The sequence below is a fragment of the Rana temporaria genome, chromosome 1 (assembly GCF_905171775.1).
Source record: "Rana temporaria chromosome 1, aRanTem1.1, whole genome shotgun sequence".
Taxonomy (NCBI): Eukaryota; Metazoa; Chordata; class Amphibia; order Anura; family Ranidae; genus Rana; species Rana temporaria.
This window is the reverse complement of record NC_053489.1, coordinates 556,927,278-556,953,720: the sequence shown is the minus strand read 5'-3', so window position 1 is coordinate 556,953,720 and position 26,443 is coordinate 556,927,278. Positions and strand designations below refer to the sequence as shown.

Genomic DNA, 26,443 nt, shown 5'->3' with positions numbered 1-26,443 from the left:
GCTATAAACAAAAAAAAGTGTCTGCAAAATAGGGTAGATAGATTTATGTTTTTTTTTTTATTTTTTTTACTAGTAAAGGCGGTGATCTGCGATTTTTGTGACATTGCGGCGGACATATCGGACACTTTTGACACATTTTTGGGACCATTCACATTTATACAGCGAACAGTTCGATAAAAATGCACTGATTACTGTATAAATGTCACTGTCAGGGAAGGGGTTAACAATAGGGCGCGATCAAGGGGTTAATTGTGTGTCCTAGGGAATGATTCTAACTGTAGGGGGAGAGGACTCACAAGGGGAGGAGACCGATCGGTGTTTCTCTGTACTTGGAACTCACCTGACAGGATGTGGATCTGTGTGTTTACACACACAGATCCACGGTCCTGCTGTGTTAATGGCAATCGTGGGTGCCCGGAGGACATCGCAGCCACCGGGCACGCGCACCGACTCCCGAGTGACGCGGCAGGGGCGCGCGCCCCCTAGACGGCCAGGAAGCCCAGGACGTCATATGACTATGGGTGGGATGGGAAGTGTTTAAATACTTCCTACAAGTATAAAAAATGTCTGTTGATTTTGTGTCCGTGTAATTCTTATTGCACTAAACAATTTTTTTTTTTAAAGTTGTCTTTTTGTGCTGTGGGGCTCCTACAATGGAGACAATTTTGGGGCATCATGGGCTTAAGGACCAGCTGCTTTGGGGAAAGTGCAGGGTGCCCCCCACGCAGCTGGGACCCCTGGGCAGTGCCCATGTGTGCCCACCCCGGACGATGCACTATTTGATGCGAAACGCATCGGGAGACTCCATACACCATCCAGTGTCTATATATATACATCACTTTTTTGGTTGATATATTGTCATCATAATTATTTCACCATGTGTTTGATGCACTGTTTATTCATCCTTTCATTGGGTGATCTATTAATTTTATGCACTACACTTTTTATGTGTGTTTTGTATTCCACCATTGTCCATTGGTAGTGTGAGCTGCTTACTATTGATAGCGCAGAATTTTCTGTGCCCTCTCATTAAGACAGCCCTATTTCAAGTCCTCTTCTGCAAACTATAGGACATCTCTTCCCTATGTAATGGTGATGAGGTTGGGGTGTTCTGTAGTCCAACTCATAAGTGCAGCCTAGAGTGACACTGCTGCTCCTCCATAGATACAGCAGAGTGAGTGTTGTCATTATAGGACAGGAAGTGTGTTACTGGCAGGGTCACAGGAAAAAAAGAAGGAAATAAAGCCTGGAAAGTAAAACAAATGCAGTCACCATATCGAAGGACTGCTAGGCAGCAAATATATTAGGCCCCGTACACACGACCGAACATGTCCGCGGACCAGTTTCAGCAGACATGTTCGGTCGTGTGTAGGCCCGAGCGGACAGGATTCCAGCGTACATTTGCCCGCCGGGCCTTTTTCCAGCGGGCAAATATTTCCAAACTTGTTTAGAAACAGCCCGCTGGAATCCTGTCCGCTCGGACATGTTCGGTCGTCTGTACAGACCTACCGTACATGTCCGAGCGCCCGCCATCCCTCGCATGCGTCGAATGACTTTGACGCATGCGTGGAAGCATTGAACTGGCAGGGCCGCCCACGTCGCCGCATCATCGTCGCGGCGACGGCGCGGCCACGCCCCGCGTATTGTTTACGCGCGGATTTCTGTATGATGGTGAGTACAGCCATCATACAGAAAACCCCGGGCAGACATGTACGGTGAAAACGGTCCGGCGGACCGGTTTCATCGTACATGTTTGCTCGTCTGTACGCGGCCTTACATTTTTGTTCTTGGGATTAAATATGTTTTTTTTTTTATTCTTTCCAGTAAGATTATAGATTATCAGAACTTTGCTATTACCATCGGGAAACCTCCAACGTAGACTCACAAGCACACTGCACCCCCCGGAAAAATCCAATAGGCTTTATATTGCATAGACTACAGTAGGTAGACAGATCCACTGGAATTTTAAGTAATGCCCGCTACTTGGGTAAACGAAGCGTGTGCCTTGCCACATATTCTAATGAAAGCAGATTTGTACTTTTTCATGTCTAAGAATTAATACATAACAGCAAGTGGTATTTTCCAGCCTTGCCTATAGCACGCGTGAGGCACAGGATTCAATCCATAATGCTTCTAAGGGAAAGAGACGCTTCAACTGCTTCAAAATATCTCAGTTAAAAGTAAATAGATGACAGCTTCATATTGAATATTGCAGAGCTAGAGGGTGGTACGGAAAAAGAAAGAGCTCTTCTTTTCATGTAATCTATCATTCACATCTACACTAAACAAATAAGAAAAAAGGCAAAGTAAGTGGGCCATGCATTTGGTAGTAAGCGTGTAAGACTGGGATCCTCGCAGCCTATGTACATCGCCGTTCTCAGGACCTTTGGCACATAAGTGCTAGCTATGCTTATAATACAAAAGTATCTTGCCAGAGAGTTCAAAGGTGGTTGCACAACGCACATATATAATTAAACATGACTGAATAATTAAACAGTGCAACATTCACTATGTCACTGGAAGTATTTAATATGTCTAGTGGATCCTCAGCTTTATGCAGCCCAAAATTAATTTTTTAAAAGGAGGTCTACAATAGGATGTCAGAGCGTATCAATTGTGCTTCAGTGATTGCAAGTTATACGCTAGATTCAGCCTGTACATGTGTTTAGGCAAGTGTGGGCCACACTATGCTAGCAAGCAAGGAACTCTGATTTGTGAAGACAGGCTGACTTCTAATATTGAAAAGACGAGCATCACTGTGACATCACTCTGCACACATATGTAGAATATATTGTAGGATATTTGAATGAATGGATATGATAACAATAATAAATTGAGTTCTATTATGTATTTCACTTCCAAATTCACTTTGGACCGATATAAAAAAAAAAAAGGAACTTGTGATTTTAAAGAATAATTCTAGGTATGAATATTTCTACATAGTTACATTGGCCCCGCTTGGAACAATGTAAATATGCATTAACAATACCTGTAGGATCCTAAAACAGTGGTCACCAAACTGCGGCCCAGGGTCCAGATGCGGCCCTTTTCTTGCTTTTATCTGACCCTTGGGGCATTATTCCTCCCACTGTCTGCAACAGTGGGGCATAATTCCTGCCAATAATGGGGCACTAGTCCTCTCACTGACACCAACTATGGCACACTATTCCTACCAGCCATACCAATGATGGGGCACTATTTATCCCATTCATACTAACAATAGGGCACTATTTCTCCCACTGATACCAATAATGTGGCACTATTCCTCCCACTGACACCAATGATGGGGCACTATTCCTCCCACTGACACCAGCGATGCAGAACTGTTCCTCCCGCGGACACAAATGATGAGGCACTATTTTCCCCACTGACACAAATGACGGGGCACTATTCCCTCCACTGACATCACTGCTGGAACACTATTTCTCCAACTGATACTAAAGATGGGGCACTATTCCTCCCACTGACACCAATGATGGGGCACAATTCCTCCCACTGATTCATCTTACTGACAACAATAATGGGGAACTATTTCTCACTCTGATTCTGAAGATGGGGCACTGTTCCTCCTGCTGACACCAATGATGGCACACTATTCCTCCCACTGATTCCAATGATAGGGCACCATTCCTCCCACTAATACCAATGATGGGGCACTATTCCTTCCACTGACACCTGTGGTGGGACACTATTCCTCTTACTGACACCAACGATGGGGCACTATTACTATTACTATTAATACCAATCATGGTGCTTTTTTTTTTTTTTTCTTGTCAAATTTGTTTATTGAATTTTAACAATTTACATACATAACATAAGTACATATGGGGGCAGCAAAAGAACAGATCATATATATGTTAACACTATTGAGTTTTAGTAGTTTAACTAAAACTATTTTAGCATGGATCTAACTACACAAAAGTTTACGTCATACATTGTATAAGAAAGGATAAAACCAACTTGGACCATTTTAATATAAGATGACCTCAGATAAATAAAAAAAGGTCTTAATTATTATCAAGAATATCGTTTAAAAAAAAAAAAAAAATATTATAGAATATACAATATTATACTACATATTGGAACTATGTAAAATTGGTATAATGATAACCAAGGAAATAAAAGTTCTGCTACCAGAACTATATAAAGAGTCAATTGAAAGAGGAGAGAAAGAGTAGGGGGAAAAGTAGAAGAGAGAAAGAAGATAAAAGAAAAAGTCATGGTGCATTGTTTAAACCCACTGACGCCACAACATTTTCTGCTCCCAATGGTCACAGTCTGGCCCCCCCTAACATTTGAAGGACAGTAAACGTTTGTTTATGAAGTTTGGAGACCCCTGCTCTAAAAGATGGAAATCACTGTAGTAGACACCGCCAATCCAGCGATCTCCACTAGCTTCCAAGGCCCATGCTAAGTGGTTGCCCTACTTCATTACAAACACAGGAAGTCGCTGGCTAGGCATGAGCTCCATTCAGGAGATCGCTTTGCACTTTCTCAATGCATGAAAAGCATTCTCTGACTCAACAAGGAAGAGAGGCAGGGCAAGGAAGTTGCACACTCCACCTTGTCCATTAAAATAATGCTTTGCATTCACTGAGAAAGTGCAAAGTGATTTCTGAATGGTGTCTGTGCCGAATGGGCGACCTCCTGTGTTCACAATGCAGTAGGGCAACCACTTTGCATTAACCCGGAAGCTAGTGGAGATCACTGACGTAGTGGTGTCTACTTCAGTGATTTCCAGACTATCTAGGGCAGGGGTGCCCAACCTTTTAATTAGTGAGGGCCACTTAAGCAACTTGGTAGCCAGTCGGGGGCCACAATGAGCAGAGAGGGTGGATGACAGGTCACGGGTACTCTATAGGCCCTCCGATCTGCCCAGATGAAAGGGGACGCACTCCCTTCTGTTTTTCGGATTGGAGGTAGGTGGGCGTAAAGGGACATCTGTCGCTCTATTGAGGTGAATTGAGGTCCCCATTTGGTCGGGCTGATCGTGTGAAAAGGGCCTAAGACTGCTTTCACACTGATGTTCTGTGGTTTACCCACACCCCGTGTGCAGTGTAGTGCACCTGTGTCTATCCTGTGGGTTGGCTGAACAGTGCCATAGACTCCGCCTGTGCAAAAGCCGGTACTGTAAAGGAAGCATCAGCTTATGGGGCTCTGCTCCACAGCCGCTTTCTTCTTCTACCACCAGCTTCATTCACAACACTGATGCTATGGTATGGCGGGTCGGCAACCTGCGATTTGGGCTTGTCAACCCACCATTCCAGAGCAGGAGGCCCCGAGCCACTGGTTGGTCACCCCTGATATAGGGATTCCACAGGTATGATACAGTATATGCATAGTTACATTGCACCAAGCTGGACCATTGTAACTGTAAAAAATGTCCATGCCCGAAATTCGTCTTTAAAGTTCCAATAATAAAATGGAAAAATAAAAATGGCTTTACCACACAGATGACTTTTAGCAGCGCATCAAGGATGGTTGACAGATCTGTGTCATATCAGGACAAGTGATAAAAGGAGCAGCTGTCAAAATCATTAAGGGGCGTATCGATAAAGCCGAGATCGAATCCAGACACACGGCCTTGATCGCATTCAATCTCAGCTGTCTACCTTGGCTGTGATGTTTTGCTGTAATTATTATCTTTCCAGAGGGTGAATCCTGGTCAATGCAAAGTGAGGATTGTAGGTTGAAAGCTTAATTTGTAGGGTGTTGACTGCGTGGCAACTGTCTAAAGGTGAAGTGAGCAGCTAAATGGCGCTAAATGTTTTCCATATAAATCATAGACGAACAAGATAAACTGCCGGGCTCCAGCGGCTGTAAAATTCACCTTATTACAAATGTGGAAAAAGTTATTGAGATATAGATACCCCGTTTAATGGTGAATCCAGATGTTTGGCGAACAGCAGCTAACGAGACGCCACCTGGCTAGTGTGCGACAAATCTGTCTGTCTAATGGGATTTCTAAATGTGCCAAATGTTCTAACAGGTGTGCACTGGTAAAAAAGGATGAAGATTAGCGGACTGATCATTTTATGCTTTATACAGTATATACTACATGTTCAAAATATCTTTATGTTTGTGTCTTCATTGCAATAGGAGAGCTGCTTTTGGAAACCCAGTGCTTTAAAGTGTAACTAATCCAATCAATTTAACTGTTTCACAAAACAGTTACATTCAAGGCATGCCATGATAATTGTCACAGTTGCTTGTGCTTTCAACTGAACTGTCAAGCCAACAAATGTTAGTGTTCAAAACTGATCCTATGTGCAGCGCTATGGCAACTGCAGGTCAAACAGAGGCTGAGATGGCAGCTTCCTTGGTTGTAAAGGATATGAGGGTTTAGCTCCACTTTAACACCTTACAATGTGCCACTCCCCTGAGTGAAAACACTAGGGCAGGGAGAGTCAAATAACGCAATTTCAGTGTGAAATTGGCACAGGTCTGGTGAAAATAAGAGCAGGATAAAGTTGGTATCAGCCCAATGCTGTAAGAGAGGCAGGTGTACCCGTACTTTATGGCTGATTAAGAGCTTAAAGTGGTACTAAAGGTTCAGTTTTTTTAAAAAATAACAAACATGTCATACTTACCTCCACTGTGCAGTTCGTTTTGCACAGAGTGGCCCCCGATCATTTTCTTCTGGGGTCCCACGGCGGCTCTCGTATCTCCTACCCACAAAAGCTAACCCCCTCTGGGAAGCTCTCTCCCGAGGGGGTTACTTTGCGGGCGCGCACCCGTGTGATACACTCGGTGTACATAGCGGCCAAGTTTATGACTCGGCCTCCCCACTCCCGGTGGCCGCATCATTGGATTTGATTGCCAACAGCAGGAGCCAATGGCTGCACTGCTATCAATCTATCCAATGAATAGCCGACAAGACGTGGGGAAAGCGACGTGGGATTGCGCCCACGGAAATTTGGGGCTCAGCTAAGTAAAACAGGGGCTCGGGTAGGCCAGGAATAGCAAGGTGTTTTTTCACATAGGATGCATTAAGGTAAAAAAACACAAGGGTTTACAACCCATGTAACAATAAAACTCACAGAAAAATGCTTGTATCCCCATGCATTATTGAAACACACAATAATGCACAATTTGCAGTGAGTTGAAGTGTCATTCTTTTAGTTTGGCACCCAAAAAAAAAAGAAACGACACCAAAAAACTGTGTTAGAAAAGCTGTGTTATAAAAGTATTTTTTTTGTGCATTAAAGCGGATCTCCCACGCAAAAACAATTTTTTTAAGGGCTAGTTAAATGGTTAATGCCACTTATTTTGTAAACTCACGTTTTCGGTGTCCCGCAGCCGCTCCGCTGCCATTCTGTGTGCAATATGTACTTATATTCTGCCTTCTGTTCCGTTGCCATTTTAACTGTGGGCATAAGCCCACAAGCAGGCACTTCCTTGTTCCGCACGCATTCGCACGAGCAACGGGGAGCAGCGGCTTGAGCGTCTGTGTTGCCATGACAACGGCAGGCCTAGGAATTAAAAGTTACTGCCCCGTTGTGACACAGCCTCACAAAACAAGTTCATAGACCGGACTAGCTGTCGCGCGTGACTTCCTGCTTAAGAAATCGCGCAAGATTTGATATCACAGCTGCACAGTGAACACAGGGAGCTATGGAGAGAAGCTCCCAGAGCGCACTGCACCGAACGGGAAGTGACGCTATGCCCGAGAAAAACCTGCAAGCTTCAAAACTGGAAGGCTGACTACTAAAAAGGTACTGTACATATTTTGAAAACAAAAAGATCAGTTTTTAACATTATTGATCAGTACTATTAAGCCACTGTTGTAATTAGGGTGGAGCTCTGCTTTAAGGTGTGGTGCCAGCCTATTCAAAATGAATGAGCTGCTTTAATGCAGAATGCCTGAACATATGATAACATGTTTACACACATGCATTAACAAATGCATAGGTGTCTACAGTGCCTATACAAGTTTTCTGTATGAGAAACATATACGCAGCCGCAATGAAAATAGCCATATTTTGCTTAATATGATAATTTCCTATGATCATAAGCACCATCTAGTGGCCATAATGTGATATTTCTTTATGATGTCAGGACCTTAGATCGCTGGACCATGGAGGAGAACACAATGTAGGGATGACTAGGTATGAATAAATTTGTACTAAATTTGTACGTTTATAAATTCATTACTGCTTATGGTCCGTTAAAATCCCACCTGTTTTTCACTCTATGTATCAGGGATATGGACCACAATCAGTTTTACCAAGTCAGTTGGCAAAAACCTTTCTTCACTGTAGGGATCGTTGTAGCAGGTGAAGTAGCTGAGGATTGGAAAAGTAAATCGACTTTTCCATGCCTAAAGGAGCATTTAACCCTTGCAGTATAAGAGAGCTATAATGCCGCGTACACACGATCATTTTTCGGCATGAAAAAAAACTTTTTTTTTTTTTTTTATTAAAATGATCATATGTGGGCTTCACATAATTTTTCGGGTTCTGGAAAACGACAAAAACAAATTTCGAACATGCTGCATTTTTTTAACGACGTTTTAAACAATGTCGTTTTTCGGGTTGTGAAAAATGATCGTGTGTGGGCTAAAACGACGTTAAAAACCTGCGCATGCTCAGAAGCAAGTTATGAGATGGGAGCGCTCGTTCTGGTAAAACTACCGTTCATAATGGAGTAAGCACATTCATCACGCTGTAACAGACAGAAAAGCGCGAATCGTATTTTACTAACATGGAATCAGCTAAAGCAGCCCCAAGGGTGGCTTCATCCGCATGGAACTTCCCCTTTATAGTGCCATCGTACGTGTTGTACGTCACCGCGCTTTGCTAGAGCATTTTTTTTAAACGATGGTGTGTAGGCAAGGTCGTTTTAATGATGAAGTTGGAAAAACGTTGTTTTTTTCTACATGCCGAAAAACATTTTTTTTCATGCCGAAAAATTATCGTGTGTACGCGGCATAAGACATAATTTTCATTTTTCCCACAGTTCTGCTTTAATCACCTGGTAGTCAACTCATTCTAGATGTTGCACAATGTTGTAATTGAATCATGATTTTAGGAGCAACAAAATAAGTCATGTAATTTAGTATGTAAAGCGTTTGTTCGAAATTTACAGAACAGACTTTAATACATAACAACTATATAGAATTATAATAGCTAGCAAACAGACATGCTGTCCTTTATTGTCTTTAATAGAGTATATATATATATATATATATATATATATATATATATATATATATATATATATATATATATATATATATATATATATATATATATATATATATATATATATATATATATATATAAAATATTTTTTTTTGTTATTTCCTTGTTTTCATAAATGTTATTAAATTTGAAGTCATTCTCTTTCCAGGAGATTTGTTCTGTCTATGTTTATCTCTATCACATCATACAACATCTTTATTGCATATGAAGAAAAAATGTTCAAGCTACAGTACAGGGAGAGAAAATGGATCACCAATATCACCAGTAATAATTGGTGAAATAACCAATGTCAGGCCATGAAGCTCCCTCTAGTGAGAGATTCCCAGAGTGCATCAAATCAAGCACTTCTTCTTTTTAGGTATCATTTATAACCATGCAAGGAAAGCAAATCCCTCACAGGAAAAATACAGCTCTGCCAGTGCTGAGTTTTTAAAAAAAAATGGCATTTGCCTGGCTGCTGACGTTGCAGGTTCAATGCTTTCTGATTTATTGACCTGAAAAAATTATGCAGATCAGCGGAGTCAGAAACATGAAACACGTCAATTTCATATCTATCTACATAGCTAGCCTAACTCAGGAGGATCAATGTGATGGCAAAGCCAATAGCATTTTCAAAAGGAATGGCAGCAAAGGAAACCTTTAAAGGAAACCTGTGCTAAGAAAACTACAGGCATTGCTAACTAGCTTTTGAAAATCCAAGTTGCCTGGCTACAATATTTTCTCAGTTGCTAATACAAATCAAGCATGAAAATTAGTAAGTCAGAATGAAGACAGAATGAAGAAACTGAAACTATAGAGTCATCCTGTGACAGTACTGGCACAGAACGCTTCCAATACAAGTAGCCCCTATATGATGTCGCCAAACTCAACAGACTCAACAGATTCAAAAGTTAAGCCTCTTACACACGATCAGTCCATCCGATGAGAACGGTCTGATGGACCCTTGTCGTCGGTTAACCGATGAAGCTGACTGATGGTCCGTCGCGCCTACACACCGTTGGTTAAAAAACCGATCGTGTCAGAATGCGATGAAGTAAAACACGACGTGCTGAAAAAACGAAGTTCAATGCTTCCAAGCATGCGTCGACTTGATTCTGAGCATGCGTGGATTTTTAACCGATGGTTGTGCCTACTAACGATCGTTTTTTTCCCATCGGTTAGGAATCCATCGGTTAAATTTAAAGCAAGTTGGCTTTTTTTTAACCGATGGTTAAATAACCTATGGGGCCCACACACGATCGGTTTTGACTGATGAAAACAGTCCATCAGACCGTTGTCCTCTGGTTAACCTATCGTGTGTACGAGGCCTGAGTGTATACAGGAAGAGGTAGCCCGGCCGCCACACACCTCCCCCAGCCTGAGTAGTTAGCAGGTAAAAGCAGCCTCAGTTCGATTTATCTAGACCTGGGATCTCCAAACTACAGCTCTCCAGCTGATCTAGACCACAACTCTAACATCTTTCTCCCTGCCCCGGGGGTTAGTCATAAATCATGATTAAGCCCCAGGGCGGGCAAAACATGTTGGAGTTGTGGTCTAGATGAATTGAGCTGATGCTGCTTTTACCTGCTAACCACTCGGGCTGGGTGAGGTGTGCAGCCCCCGGGGTATCTCTTCCCATTTTTACTGTATGCTTTGGGTCTTGACAGACCTTTCCTTAGCCTGTAGGCCTTCACCAGCCAGCGGCATCCAACTCATCGGGCCTTCACAGTCTGAGCGGGAACCCTTAAGCATTTATTATGGGTATACAGATTATTGAAAACTGAAGAAAAATAATTTTCACCCTAAGAAGTTGATAAAAAAGAAACAATATTTAACAAAAAAAAAAGAAAACTGAACAGGAGAGACGGGCATTTTTCAGAAGTGGAAGAAACATCCAAATAAAATAGAAACAGTTCTACTAATGCCTCAAATTCATCTACTTAAAGGGTATGATTTCAACTCCAACTGTGCAATAAACTTCTAATAACACCAGTAAAGGAGCTTTATCTCCTTCTCATGAGCTCTCACCACTTCCCCATGCCTTCAGCTTACAAACAAACTAAAGAGGAAAGCTGTTAAAATCAAAGCAAAAAACTATTTTTTTTTCTATTTGCCAGTAACAAGTAAGTGGACCCCTAATGAGAAAATGAAGAAATATACCATAGTAAATAATTAATATAGAAGCGAAGTGTCTAGTGACTGTACGGATATGTGAACATGATGATACAGACCATGCCACCTGTTGTTTTGGGACTAATCATTCAGCCTTACTACGTCTATTATAGATGATACAAGGAGCTCAGTGTAATAGTCTAATGAGGAACCCCATAATTAGTAACCTTCTATAGGTAAAACTCATGCTGGGTACATATAAATTATATTGGTTCTCCATGACTTTGTGGATGTACAGTAACTTAGAATGATCACTTCTATGGGCTCCTAAATCATGAAATCAGCTTTCGAAATACTTCTATACACATTAGCTACACTGTGTGATGTCTCTTTGCGTGTTCTGAGAGAGATACACTTGGCCAAAGTGAGCACTGCTTTATAGAATATTTCATAATAAGGTGATTTAGCCCATTGCACATTTAAATGCCTCTATACAGAGTAGCCAACTTACAATTCAATACAGAGAATTAGTCACAGTATACAGCACTAAAAAATATTCAAGCACTCGTAAACTCTCACATCTAGAGGTCTAATGCACATTTTGTTAAATTCCAGATATAATAAAATTACAATCACTTCTGATTAATAATAACTAAACAGACACAGTAGTGCTGTGTGTCTAACCACTGAATTACAGACCAAAAAAAAAACAAAAGCTGACGTATCAAAAGACTGAGAGTGTGATAAATGAATACATACATATTTTACACTGCCCCATCAAACCTCCATTTATATAATACTGTATAGCAATTCAGCTCTCGGGGGAGTTTAATGATGACTAATGAGTTAAAATTTTAAAGAATAAAGGGCCAGATTCAGGTACAAATGTGGCGGCGTAACGTAACCCGTTTACATTACACCGCCGCAAGTTTTCAACGCAAGTGCCTGATTCACCAAGCACTTGCGTGTAAACTTACAGCGGTGTAACGTAAACCCGTCCGGCGCAAGCCCGCCCAATTCAAATGGGGCGTGTACCATTTAAATTAGGCGCGCTCCCGCGTCGGACGTTCTGCACATGCTCCGTTCTCAATTTTCCCGCCGTGCTTTGCGCAAAATTACGGCGCCCCAACGTGTTTGTGAACTTACGCCGAAAAAAATTTAAATAAAAATTTGACGCGGGAACGAAGGCCATACTTTAACATGGCTGGTGTAAAGTTAAGGCATGAAAAAGCAGCCTTAACTTTGCGACGGGAAAAAACAACTTGCGACGACGTAACGCACGCGAGTAGCTTCGTGGATCACCGTAAAAGCTAATTTGCATACCCGACGCTGGAAAACGACGCAAACTCCACCCAGCGGCGGCCAAAGTATTGCAGCCTAAGATCCGAAGGCGTACGAAGCCGTAAGCCTGTCGGATCTTAGCCAAATGCCATCGTATCTTGTTTGTGAATCACAAATTAAGATACGACGCGGCAAATTTGAAAGTACGCCGGAGTATCAGCAGATACTCTGGCGTACTTCTTCTCTGAATCTGGCCCAAAATGATGCCTTTGGAGTGCATTTTTGTCCTGTATGTGCATTGAATATCCTAAAACACACTAACATCTTTTTATAGGTATAATTAACATACTATACAATTGTGCCAACAGATAATAGATAGGAAAACTAGTTATACAATTGCACCATATACAGTATACAGTACATTGTGTCACTTTGCTGTTTTGCCCTGAAAATTCATTATGCTTAGAAGGTATACGCAGATTTATACATTCCTGATTGTATGTAATGCATTCAAACATTTGAAAGGGGTCACTGTACTCTGGCTATACAAGAGTATAGGAAGAATATACTGTATATATACATTTTGTACTTTTTTTTTTATTTCTGCGTGTTAGATAGTGTGGGTGGACTGGAAACCTTTGTTCTAGGGAGCCAAACACAAACAACTCATTGTTTTATAGTAACAGCAGATTTCTGTGGGCTAAAAGAAAGTGTATCATGCAGTGTGCCATAGTGCTGCATTGACTGGTGGGTGTTCCTCAAGAATATAGTATGTTGTGACGCATCTCTTCATATCTTCCAGAACCAGCTTCATTTGTGGCTGTGGGTGTTTGGTCACATGTAGGGCCGCTGATATGGAAGTAAATCCGCCCTATCAGTTCAAGAGGGGGGGGGGGGCAGGTCCCTGCTGACCAGTGGGCCAGCTGTATTGCCCTATTGCTGACACCTGTGACTCTTTTGCCTCCCCCTGGAGCCAGCTTCTACTCCTTTTTCTCCCTCTGGCTGCCCTGCAGAAGGGTCGGTTCTTGGATCTGCCCCCCCCATTCCACCTGCTGTCAAGCCTCAATGTGTTTCCCCCTCCACCACAGGGCTCCCAACTTCTCTTCTCTCCTCTCCTGCCAAAAGCTGCTGTGGGAACACAGGGGAATTTTTTCAGGATAGAGAGCATATGTCATATATACCAGCCCCTTCTTTTCCTGGGTGAACACATGAGCATATTGCCTCCTCACCACCTGCTTTTACCCTGCATTGCAACTGTGTGCAAATGCCATTTCTGCCATAGCTGAGAAGCAAAGCATTGCAGGAGTGGCATTTTAGTAAGGATATCATTTGATATATATTTTTTTGGGGGGGGCTCTCAGGTAAGCTGTTCAGGGCCTCGTAATTTCAAACAGCAGCTCTGATCACAGGACATCTTAAAGCCCCAAGTAGAATTTGTTGCTCAAAGACTATCTTTAGCCAGATCCTGTGATTTCAGAACTGAATGGGGAGCAGATAGATGTATAATATTCAGCATGTTTAATGGGGTTGTAAAGAAATTTTTTTTTTTTTTTCATAATAAGCATCCTTTACCTGCAGACATTCCTATTTTCACTTCCTCATTGTTCGTTTTTGCTCAGAAGTTGCTCTATTTCTTCTCTGTTCTGTTCACTTCCTGCTTGTCTGATTTTACTGACCACCCTGAAGGGAGGCTTTACTGCGGTGGTCAGTAACCTGCTCACCCCCTCCTGGGAACTACATCTGTGTGGCAGGATGCTCTCTACGTGTTAGAGACTTCAAGGAGGTGTGAATTACTGGGCGTGCCGCAATTCATATTGGGAAATGTAGTTCTTACATGAACGAGCGATGCAAACCAGGAAGTGAATGAGAGAACAGAAACTAGAATGCCGGAGGTGATATAGATGAAGAAATTTAATAGGTATTTACTTGTTTTTTAACATTATCATAACACTATTCTGTCTGTCTACCTTGCAGACATTAATTTTAGGCAAAACATTTTTTCCTTTACAACTCCTTTAAGGTTGGATTTACACATGGTTTATTTATTTATTTTTCAATAAAGGAATGTTCTAACGGCGTGAGTTGTTTTTAATTGGACTTGATTTTTTTTTGTGAATGATTAACAAGGGGTACTGTGTGACTTAGCACATTTCTAAAAACAATGGGCCATATTCACAGAGACTTACACCGATGTATATGTTGATACGCCGTCGTAAGTCCAAATGTGCGCTGTCGTATCTATGCGCTGATTCTCTAAATCACATACGCCTGAATTGTGGCAAGATACGGCCGACCTAAGTCTCCTACGCCGTCGTATCTTGGGTGCATATTTACGCTGGCCGCAAGGGGCACTTCCGTTGATTTACGCGTTGAATATGTAAATGACCTAGATACGCCGATTCACGAACGTACTTGCGCCCGTCACAGTAAGCTACGCCATTTACGTAAGGCGTACATCCGGCGTAAAGATAAACCACCAAATAGCTGGTCTAAGTCGTGTAGGGTATGGACGTCGGAACTGCCGTCGGATTTTACGTTGTTTGCGTAAGTCGTACGTGAATGGGGCTGGGCGTAGGTTACATTCACGTCGAAAGCATTGAGCCGACGTATCTTAGGGAGTATATGCGATGTGATTCTGAGCATGCGCGCCTATGCGCCGTTCATACGGCCATGCATTTACATGGGGTCACGACTCATTTTAATACAACACGCCCACTACCTGCCTACTTTGAATTAGGCGGGCTTACGCCCGCCTATTTACGTTACGCTGGCGTAAAGATGGGAGCAAGTGCTTTGTGAATACTCAGCTTGGCTCTCAATGTTACGTCGGCGTAGCGCATATGAGATGTGCTACGCCGGCTCAAAGATGCGCCGATGTACCTGAATCTGGCCCAATGTTTACAATAATCTGACCAATCCTACTTATATTGATTTTATTACCAGAAGCTTATCACAGTTATGCTAGTTCTTCCACAAAACTTTTGCATTGTGAAACATGAGAATTTACTCAAATATGCAGGATCCACTTAGATCCACAGATATAGTACTCAACTCAACTGATCTATGCATATGTGCGCTTAAAGCAGAACTTCACCTAAAACAAAAGTTTCACTTTCCCTCCTCCACCCCCCCCCCCCCCCCCCACACCTTCTCTACCACTTTTGGAGTTTTTTTTTCTCTGGTAGCAGGTACCTATTTCTGACAGGTACCTGCTCTCACTTCTGCTCTTCTTCACACCCCCATCCCACCCAAAACCTGGTGAGACATGTCACAAGGGTATAGAAGGCTGTGGTACCAGTCCAAATGAACAACGTGTCTCCGGCATGCACATGAGAGAGCTATGGGACATCAGGAAGTCACAGAACACAACACAACAAGATGGTGGCACCAGGGTCCGAAGACTGGCAAAGAACCTGCCCAGGCAGGTGATGGCAGCACTGGAAGTGTAGGTTTATTCAAAGCCAGTAACTACAGTGTTTGTAGATGCTGACTTTTTTTTTTTAATGCCTTTTTCCTTTCTATCCCTACAGGAAATGACAGGATCAATGCATGTAGCACAAAGATAGATAGCTAAACATAACATATTAGAAACCACTTGCCCTTCCAAAAGCCAGGGATGGGCATCATTTTTCTCTAGAAATGTCTTCCCTTTAGGGCTTCAGGTGATGCCTGAACTGTGTCCACCTTTAATGATGTACCAATTAGTGAAATCATTCAGAACCCATGTGTACCTATGCACATGCATTGTACTGCATTGATTGGTCCATTAAAACATTTCATGTTTCCTTATCTTGCTTCTATGCATCAAAAATGCACAATTCTCTTTTCCTGCCATGCTGCAGGTGTCTAATGGTTACATGCATTCAGGATAATGTGCATTTTTTGATGCATGGATCTCGTTATAATTGCATGCGATCCTTCAGAAAATGCACACAAAACATATCCGCTATGTACATTACAATATGTATAGTAAAGCACACATATAAGTGAATCTTAAAAACTGGAATCTGTTTCACAGAGGTGGCAGGATCCTATTATACCTCGTACACACGATCAGTTATCCCGACGGGAAAACAGCCATCTTTGCTTTTGGTCGGGAAAACCGGCCATGTGTATGCTCCATAGCAGTTTTCCCGACAGGAAAATTGGGAGCAAAAAAATTGGAACTTGTTCTCTTTTTTCCCGCCGTGTCAGCGTTTTTTTGCTCTGCAGTTTTCCTATTGGAAACACTGCAGTGGAGCATACACACAGCTGGTTTTCCCGACCAAAGCTGTCATGGCAGTTTTCCTGTTGGGAAAACCGGCCGTGTGGACACAGGAAAAGCAACCGAGCAGGTTCTCGATTTTCCCGGTAGACTTTTGACCGCCGGAAAAAACGATTGTGTGTACGAGGCATCAGAGTGATTGTGGCTCTGGGCCCTTTTAAAACAGTGCTGGCTAGTACAATGAGAACTCTTCCTAACCATAACATATCTGGCAACATGCCTCTAATGGTTCGGACCCTGTCTTCATGTATTTGTGTTTTCTCTGTAAAAATGCTCTGTTTAAAGTTAATGCCCTTAATGCCAGAACAAATAGATTTTTCTTTTTGTCAGATGTTTTCTATCTCCTCTTTCTATGTATAATTCAAATGGTAAGATTAAATCACAATGAAACATTGGAATTACAGACCATTTATATGATGGATTAAAACGGCAAAGGTTGGGTTATTTTTACTTTAGTAGTATCTCTTTTTTTCTATGTTTATTAGTAGAAAATCCTGGTTTTCTTGAAAGGAGCATACAAGGTGGTCGATATTTCACTTAATCACTTTTAACTGCAAAATAAGAGATGCTTTTTTGACATCCATTGCACCTGTCACTGCATTATTTTTCAGCGATAAAATAAAATACATTTTGTTGAATTAAACAGGCAGGCCTATAAGCAATAAGAGGGGATAGTGACTGTACAATACAAGCTGTAAAAGGATGATTTTCAGGATGTCATGCCAGTTTGGCATGGTGGCACTTTCTTATCAAAGTGCCCATCACCAACTTTAATAACCATTTATTAGCAGATAATTCAGTGTGGAATGGTAAGGAACTCTTAAGAATGTCAGCTTCCCACCTCTGAAGATGAGGATTCATATCATGAGTAGGGATGAGCCGAACACCCCCCCCGTTCGGTTCGCACCAGAACCTTCGAACGGACTGAACGTTCGCGCGAACATTTAGAACCCCAATGACGTCTATGGGACTCGAACGTTCAAATTCAAAAGTGCTTATTTTAAAGCATAATTTGCAAGTTATTGTTGTAAAACGTCTGCGAGAACCCGGGTCTTGCCCCAGGGAACATGTATCAATGGAAAAAAAGTTTTAAAAACGGTTGTTTTTTCCGAAGCAGTGATTTTAATGATGCATAAATAAAAAAAAAATGGAAAATTCCTTTAAATATTGTACCTGCTGGGTGTCTATATTATGCCTGTGAAAACATCTTTGAGAACCCGGGTCTTGCCCGAGGGAACATGTATCAATGGAAAAAAAGTTTTAAGAAGGGTCGTTTTTTTCAGGACTCCTGAAAAAACGACAGTTTTTAAAACTTTTTTTCCATTGATACATGTTCCCTGGGGCAAGACCCGGGTTCTCAAAGATGTTTTCACAGACATACTATAGACACCCAGCAGGTACAATATTTAAAGGAATTTTTCATATTTTTTATATTTAAGCATCATTAAAATCACTGCTCCTGAAATACACGGTTTTGTTTTCGGAATGTCCGATCGTCTGTACGCGACATCAGTGTTGTGATAGGTAGGTTTTAGACATCTTCCTAGTTGGCACCTCTGCTTGGTGTGCCTAAGGTTTTATTGTGCATCAAGTAACATGCTAATACTTGTAGTGCCACTCTAAGCAAAAAAGGAAGTATATATCTGGTACTCAGGAATGGGGTACTGGTGACGGAAAATATCACCATCCAGTAGTGTATGGCATACTTGAAAAAATCACTCAACCCTATCCAGTCTATGTAGTTAACATGTATAAGCTGGCTTCAGCCTTGCACTACTCCACATGTCCTCTGACATGTTTTGTCCCACCCAGCGGAGCTGACTAAGCCCCAGTGGGTGGGGCGAAACATGTCAGAAGACATGGCAAGTGGAGTGGTGCCAGGCTGTGGCCAGCTTATACAGTACATGTTAACCGCATAGACTGGATAGTGTTGAGCAGCGAGGTTTTCAAGTATATTATTGTGCATCAAGTATTGTGCTCTGGGAGGGGGAATGCCTTTTTTGGCAAAACTGTATGCTTCCTGCTCCACTGCATTAGTAATACCAGATACAATGCCTTGAAGTCTAGTAGCTTCACAAGAAGGGAGACATGCTTATTTGTGAAAAAAAAAATATATTTTTATTTGAAAAATTGGAAAAAAAAATTGTGTAAAAACACAGGTTCAGCATCATGAACATAGGGAGTAATTTATAGCTCTGAAGTGTAATGATTTGCTACTCTGGATTACCATATGTGCAATGTAAGTTTTTTTGGGCAAATATGCAATACATGTATAGTTAATGTTGCATTTGCTGAGTTATAAAAAGAATGAGTAGCAGTAAGCAATATCTCCTGCAGAAGGACAGATGCTAGTAAAGAACATCAACAAATGTTGTTTGATTCTGGCAATGTGCAGGTTAATTTTCCCAGTAAATGTGTTTTTAGAAATGTAGTGATTTGTCAGCAAAAGTATGGCAAATAATAAATATGTCCTTCAGTAGGAAAAAAATACCATATGCTGCTTTGTCGTTTATGATGGGTGGTCCTTTATGTATAGAAGCAGTGTTGTAGTTGATTTCACTAATAAATATAATTTCTAATTAAAAAAGCAAACAGCAAGGTACTATATGCAATTACCTAAAGCAAAACTTCCTTTAATCTTAATACACTGAACTTCTGAAACCTGAATTTTTTGTGCGTAAATGCATATTTCTCCTTGCATCATGGTAATAAATAAGCCCCCTCAGTAGTTTTTTTCTGCCATACATATTTCTAATAAACAAAATGCACATGCTTTCTGCTAAAGAATATGTTATTGTAGGCTCTGTTGCTGACTTGTGGTAAGAACTTTTTCCTTAAGAAAATACTAAAAGAATAAAAAGTGCACTTCCAACATAATAGACATGGGAAGTAATTTTAAAAGTTGCAGTGCTAAGCAGGAGTCTACTCCAAAAAATGACCGCACATCATGCATTTTACAGCAGAGGCATTATTAGTGCTTTGATGGCATAATTATCTTTAAGATAATCCCTCTGTTCACTAACCATAACATTTCTACAAACGCCTTACTTCCTAAATTCACCATGTGACTGCACAAGCTGCACATTAACCTCTTGAATGTCACAGTGGTGTGTATGTAAAAATAATGAATTGAAAGTGGCCACATGCTGACCGTTACCCTTATACTAAAGCAATCATCTGCTGGCCTACGGCATTGTTTTATGAAACCTAGTGGGCTAGATTTACTTGATAGGCAAATAAGGTAAGTGCCCACGTAAGGACAGATTGTGATGGGATGAAAGTTATCAGGAAATGTGCATGGGTTCACTTTATAATTATTTTCACAAAACTGTACAGTTGGTATATTTGTTCTGCACAATTAACTGCCAGTCACTGTAAGCAGTAGTAGAATATTGTAAAAAAAAAAGAGCTAGAATTAATTATTTTCCAACATTTGTTAGACTTTAATGCTGCATACACACGATCGGAAATTCCGATGGCATAAAATCCGATGGAATTTTCCAGCTGAATTCCGATGAAGCTGACACCCATCAGTCTTGCCTACACACTGTTATGCCCTGTACACACGATTGGTTCGTCTGATGAAAACGGACCGTTTTCATCGGACGAACCGATCCTGTGTGGGCCCCATCAGTTTTTTCCCATCGGTGAAAAAAAATAGAACCGGTTTTAAATTTTTCGTAATGGTTAAAAAAACAATAGAAAAAAACGATCGTCTGTGGGGAAATCCATCAGTCACAAATCCATGCATGCTCAGAATCAAGTCGACGCATGCTCGGAAGCATTGAACTTCATTTTTCTCTGCATGTTGATGTGTTTTACGTCACCGCGTTGGACACGATCTGATTTTTAACCGATGGTGTGTAGGCAAGACTGATGAAAGTCAGCTTCATCGGATATCTGATGAAAAAATCCATCGGTTCGTTTTCATCAGAAGAACCGATCGTGTGTACAGGGCATTAGACTAAATTCCGACCGTCCAAAACACGGTGACGTAAAACATTACGACGAGCCGAGAAAAATGAAGTTCAATGCTTCCGAGCCTGCATCAACTTGATTCTGAGTATGCGTGGATTTTTCTCCAATGGAATTCCACACAGACGATCGGAATTTCCCATTCAGATTTTTTTCCATCGGAAGAATTTAAAACATGTTCTATTTTTTTACTTCGATGGATCGGAAAATCCGATCGTATGTACGCGACATAAGGGTCGGTTCACCCAAAATTAATGTTTGAAATCTGATCTTCAGCTAAATAAACAAATGAAATACCGGTATATACAAGAAGCAGTTTCAACTTCAAAAAGATCTGTATTTCATTTGTATGGCCATCCAGTCCTAATATTTATACAGCACTTCTAGGTGGATGACATCACTTGTAGTTAAAGGATACGTTCACCTACAGTAACATGCTACACCAGTATTTAGAGTGTAATATGTTACCAGGCAGCAACCCCCCGACCCCCCCCCCCACTTTAACAGCAGGTGGAGGATCTTCTCCCTGCACCCAATGTCACAAGTGAAAATTTTGCGGGGCTGTTTGGGGCTCCATCTGTACAGCCACATCATTCATTCACAAGAGTCACAAATCCCATCCACCACTGCTGCAGATTGACCTGTAGTTTAAATGTACTGCAAGCGCAATAATCAGCACTCCAGTAGTTCATTCACACTGCCTACAGCTCAGTAACTGTCTGCCCATATAGAGGTATGGGCAGAGAGCTTTAGGATGTGTGTGCAGGAGCCTGACATTGCACCTGCAGTCTTCTAATTGTGGTTGCAATGCTCTGAGCTCCCAGGAAAAAAATAAATGCAAATGTTTTTCTCACCTGCAAACACCTGTGCATTTATTACTGTTATTATTTTTCAAAAGGTGAACTTAATCTTTAAGGAATACAGCCTCTCTCTCCACCCACAGCCCGCTGACTGGATAGTGAAAGAGAAGCCATCAGCTATTGAGGTCATCGCTCTACTCACTTGCTCTCTACTTTTATCAGAATGTTCATTGTCGGAACATTTATAGTACATTCAACAATTCAGATTGGTTCCCAGTTATGCCCCTCCCTCTATCAGTTTGAGAGCTGCTGTATATTGACTTGCAAGAGGTGGAAACCAAGTCAAATTTAGGTACACCATTAAAAAATAAATTAAATGCTTTATTACAAATACAGGGCTGAAATCTGTGTCTATTATATTTGCTTGGAGATATATTGGCAGATCATGATGGGATAAGTCAGTTAATGGCTTAGACAGTCCAACAGTGAAATCTCCCTACCTTAATTCCTGACTTTGAAGCTGTCCACCTATGAGTTTTGCGTGTTTTCACCTACCAAGAAACACAAATAGCATAAAATAAATAAGTGAATAAAATGTTTAAATAAAATAAAAGCTATATATAAATTCAATGGGTGTAAACCTTCCTTTACACTTGGGGCAGCTTGCGTTTACAAAGAAGCCAAAAATAGCTACCTGTGGGAAGATTTTGGAGAACGCAATATATTTTCCGCGATGTTGATTTAAACTTTTGACCTGATCCACTAGGAAATGAAGATGCTACAGTGTCACATTAAATATGTAATGTAAATCTGGACAGAGTACATGAACCCAGTTGTTGGCAACAACATAAAACAGCTTTTAGCTGACTTTCTATAGTTTCAGGATCACAGGCAAATATGTTTTTTTTCCAATACCAATGCCTATTTCACCTCTCCTTTTACCAAACAACGTTGAAGTGGAACTCTAGCCAGAGTTTAAACTATGTATAGTGTTTTACAGCTGTCAACTCTCCTACTTGGGAAATTTCCAATCAATCCTTTTTGAGTAGTAGACAGTAAACAAAGGGTACACAAACAGCATTAAAACTTTTTTTCTTATTCATTAGAAGAAGGTTTCAAACCTTATGCCGCGTACACACGATCGGTTTGTCTGATAAAAAAAAGGTCTGATGGACTGTTTTCATCAGACAAACCGATCGTGTGTGGGCCCCATTGTTTTCTTATCCATTGGTTAAAAAACTAGGAACTTGTTTTAAAATTATCTGATGGTTAAAAAAAGGATAGAAAAAAAAACGATCATCTGTGGGCATGTCCATCGGTTAAAAATCCACGCATGCTCAGAATCAAGTCGACGCTTGGAAGCATTGAACTTCATTTTTCTCAGCACGTCGTTGTGTTTTACATCACTACGTTCTGACACAATCGTTTTTTTAACCGATGGTGTGTAGGAACAACTGTTGAAAGTCAGCTTCATCGGTTATCTGATGAAAAAATCCATCAGTCCGTTTTTATCGGAGGAACCGATCGTGTGTACAGGGCATAAGTTATGTTTAGGATACTGTCTGTACCCCCTTTGGCAAGATGTATGCCCACTCCCTGTCCTAATGACTATCTATTATAGCACAGGATATAACTGAAAATATCGCAGAGCTAAAACAGACAACTGTATGAACATTGGAAGAGTTTTAACCATTCCCTGCTCTACCCAACCCTTACAAAGTGTTAGTGAAATCGAGTGCTCAGAATAGATGGGTGTTTGAACACAATGTAAAGGTACCTACATCCTAGAGTATCATGAACTTAGACAAGAAGAGTAGAGGGGCAACAGGATTTTAGTTGGTACCATTAAAAGAAAACTTATTGGATTAACATAATTGTATTACAAAGTAAATAACAACCTTACAAAGTGTTGCTGAAATTACACTCTTAAGCCCAATTGAAGTCACAAATATACATATGTAGTCATACAGACAATGTGCTTACTATTAGCCTTCATTTTCATACTTTAAATATAGCATTGATGCCTAGGCACTTCTACGGAAAATATTTGCCATCTTGGGGCAATGCAGTCAGTATGGGAGCAGTTGTAGCACCTGCAGCTCGGCTAATCTGGCATTGAGAATCTGGGTGCACTTTGACAATATTTTTTCTCAGTAATGGGAACTGGGGAAAGACCACATTGCAGTCTGGATTGGCCTCCCGGGTAACAGTGATCTTTGCCTTTTGGGCAATGCTGCCAGATGGATATGGGTAACTGCTGCATATTTTTCTCTTTGATGTGCCCCTGCCACATGACAACTTTGTTCATGCCGATCTCTGTACACTGTAAAGCAAAACGGCATATTTGCAATTGCTAGTTCCTCCCCTCCTGTCACTGTTTGTTAAAAATGCTGTTGGGTTCACAGCTGACAGCCTTCTCAAACAGTGATGCTGACAGTTGGTGAAGCTTGATGTAAAGTTGAGATACAAATTTACCATCAGGTCTGCTCTCTCCTTGTGATTGCGAAAACACAACAAAACCTCCTGCGCTCTGGTGTTTCGCTAAACCGGGTACAGCAGTATAGTCTAACGGCAAAGTCTGAAGTCTTGCAGCCCTCCACAGAACAAAGGGTGTTCATAAAGCTAAAACAAAAAGAAAAGAAAGGAGGGCGCACCGACCTTGTGCATTACCACTTAAAATTTTAATTAAAAACAGAATAAAAAGCAATGGTCCTACTCACAAAAGATTTATAAGTAAGCGCTTTTCAGACAGCTGGACTGGACCTCACGGCACCTGCCAGTAGAACTTCAGACATCTAAACGGCTGACGCGTTTCTGGGGCATTCCCCCTTCTTCAAAGCCTAGATGGTCCGTGATACCTCTCTCCTGCTGCATGTCCTCATTATTATAGGTATATGTGAGAGAGGCACATTGTGTTAAGGTGATCCCCGCACCACTGCAGACCCAAAAGCCTCCCTGCTCCATGTTTGACAACAGGGGTCACCAGAAAAAAGAGAAAAAATGGGCACTGCCCCGATTTTTAGATCATGCTCACTTTTTTTTTCCTTTTTTTCCTGGTGACCCCTGTTGTCAAACATGGATCAGGGAGGCTTTTGGGTCTGCAGCGGTGCGGGGATCACCTTGACACAATGTGCTTCTCTGTGCCACACTTGTGCACGCCTTTTTGGGGTGGCAGTCTGAATGGGTGTGCATACACACATATACCTATATTAAGGAGGACATGCAACAGGAGAGAGGTATCACGGACCATCTATGCTTTGAAGAAGGGGGTACGCCACAGAAACGCGTCAGCCGTTTAGATGTCTGAAGTTCTACTGGCAGGTGCCGTGAGGTCCAGTCCAGCTGTCTGAAAAGCGCTTACTTATAAATCTTTTGTGAGTAGGACCATTGCTTTTTATTCTGTTTTTAATTAAAATGTTAAGTGGTAATGCACAAGGTCGGTGCGCCCTCCTTTCTTTTCTCTCCTTGTGATTGACAGCAGGCAGTGGGCAGATTCTATAACCAACTAGAAAATGCATTCCCTGAGGAAAATGCGAGTGGGAATGCTGAATTGCTGAGCCCGCACCAAAGCCATTCACCATAACCACTACACTATCTTTAGGACACACAGCTCCTTTCTCTATCTGCAAAGTAGAGAGTATGCTGACTTCCTGGTCACCCCTCCCCCCTCAAGAGGTTTCCCCTCCCCCCAGGTCAGTGAGGAGGAATATTGCACTGAGGTAGAAAGCTATTTATGGAAAGAAATTCCATTACAAACGCCTTTTAATTCACAGACCAATACATTAATTACGCCTTCAAACAAAACGTAATAAATCCACAACCGTACATGCGATCGATACAGCGACTTCACCGTTTGAAAGACACGGCCCTTGTGAACGCATCGATATGAAATTTATGTTGATAAACTTAAAATTGTGGCCATGCCAGCGATTTAGAAAAGAGCGTCTTTGTGTGTTTTGCAGGAAAATTTTTAAAATTTTTAACATGGACGGTCAATGAGAGTGGTTTTGTCACTCTTGTCCTTTAGAAGCTCCTGGAACTAAAACTAAAATACGTATCACAAAACTGATCACATTGCCTGAAACCAGACAAGCATACCTACGTTTTGATATATAAATTGTGTATGACAAGTAGATCTTGTGGGCGTGAGAGCAATTTGTTCGCCCTTTTTTTAAAGATAATTTTTGTTTTCAAAGATCTCCACTCTAAAGGTCACATGACACACTCTAAATCCCTTCCATAGGGTTACATTATAACCGATTCCATTTTCTGAAAAAAGCGCTAAACGTAAATTGCGTTTTCACAAAAACCGTAAAAGATATCAATCTGAAAAGTCATGTTTGGATAGCTGAATATTTTGTGACCGCTTTAAAGTTTGTTTGGTGTCTGTAAGTGAAAGTATGAAGGAGCTGAAACTTTTGGCAGAACGTGTGTTTTGAAGCAGGAAAAAGGATGTTCTCATTGACTTCAATGTTAAAAAAAGTGTCTAAAAGCTTAATATTTTAAAAAGTATAAATAGTACAAAAAAACTTGAAGAAGTCCCATCGTTAGCTGAACGAGACGAACATTTTAAAAGTTGAATGGTCTCAATAGCTGAAAGTATGCAGAAGTTACGCAGAGCCAAAAAACGTACGGAATAATAAAATTAAAATTAAGAAGAAGAAGAACTAGACAATGCATTTCCTGAGGAAAATGCGAGTGGGAATGCTGAATAGCTGAATTGCTGAGCCCGCACAAAAGCCATTCACCATAACCACTACACTATCTTTAGGACATACAAGCAGTGTTCCTTCAGTACTTATAAAGCCTAATATCACACAGCTCCTTTC

The 26,443-nt window shown here is 41.2% G+C and overlaps 1 protein-coding gene across 2 annotated transcripts in view; it reads right to left on the bottom strand.

Annotated features, from left to right (window-relative positions):
- TENM3 (teneurin transmembrane protein 3) overlaps positions 1–26,443 on the bottom strand; it is a 1,530,681-nt gene that overhangs the window by 1,202,975 nt on the left and 301,263 nt on the right. For both annotated transcript variants that reach the window (XM_040333815.1, XM_040333823.1), the window contains exon 3: positions 22,115–22,165. The gene's annotated coding sequence lies outside the window, so the exon portion shown is untranslated. The remainder of the gene's footprint in view (positions 1–22,114; positions 22,166–26,443) is intronic.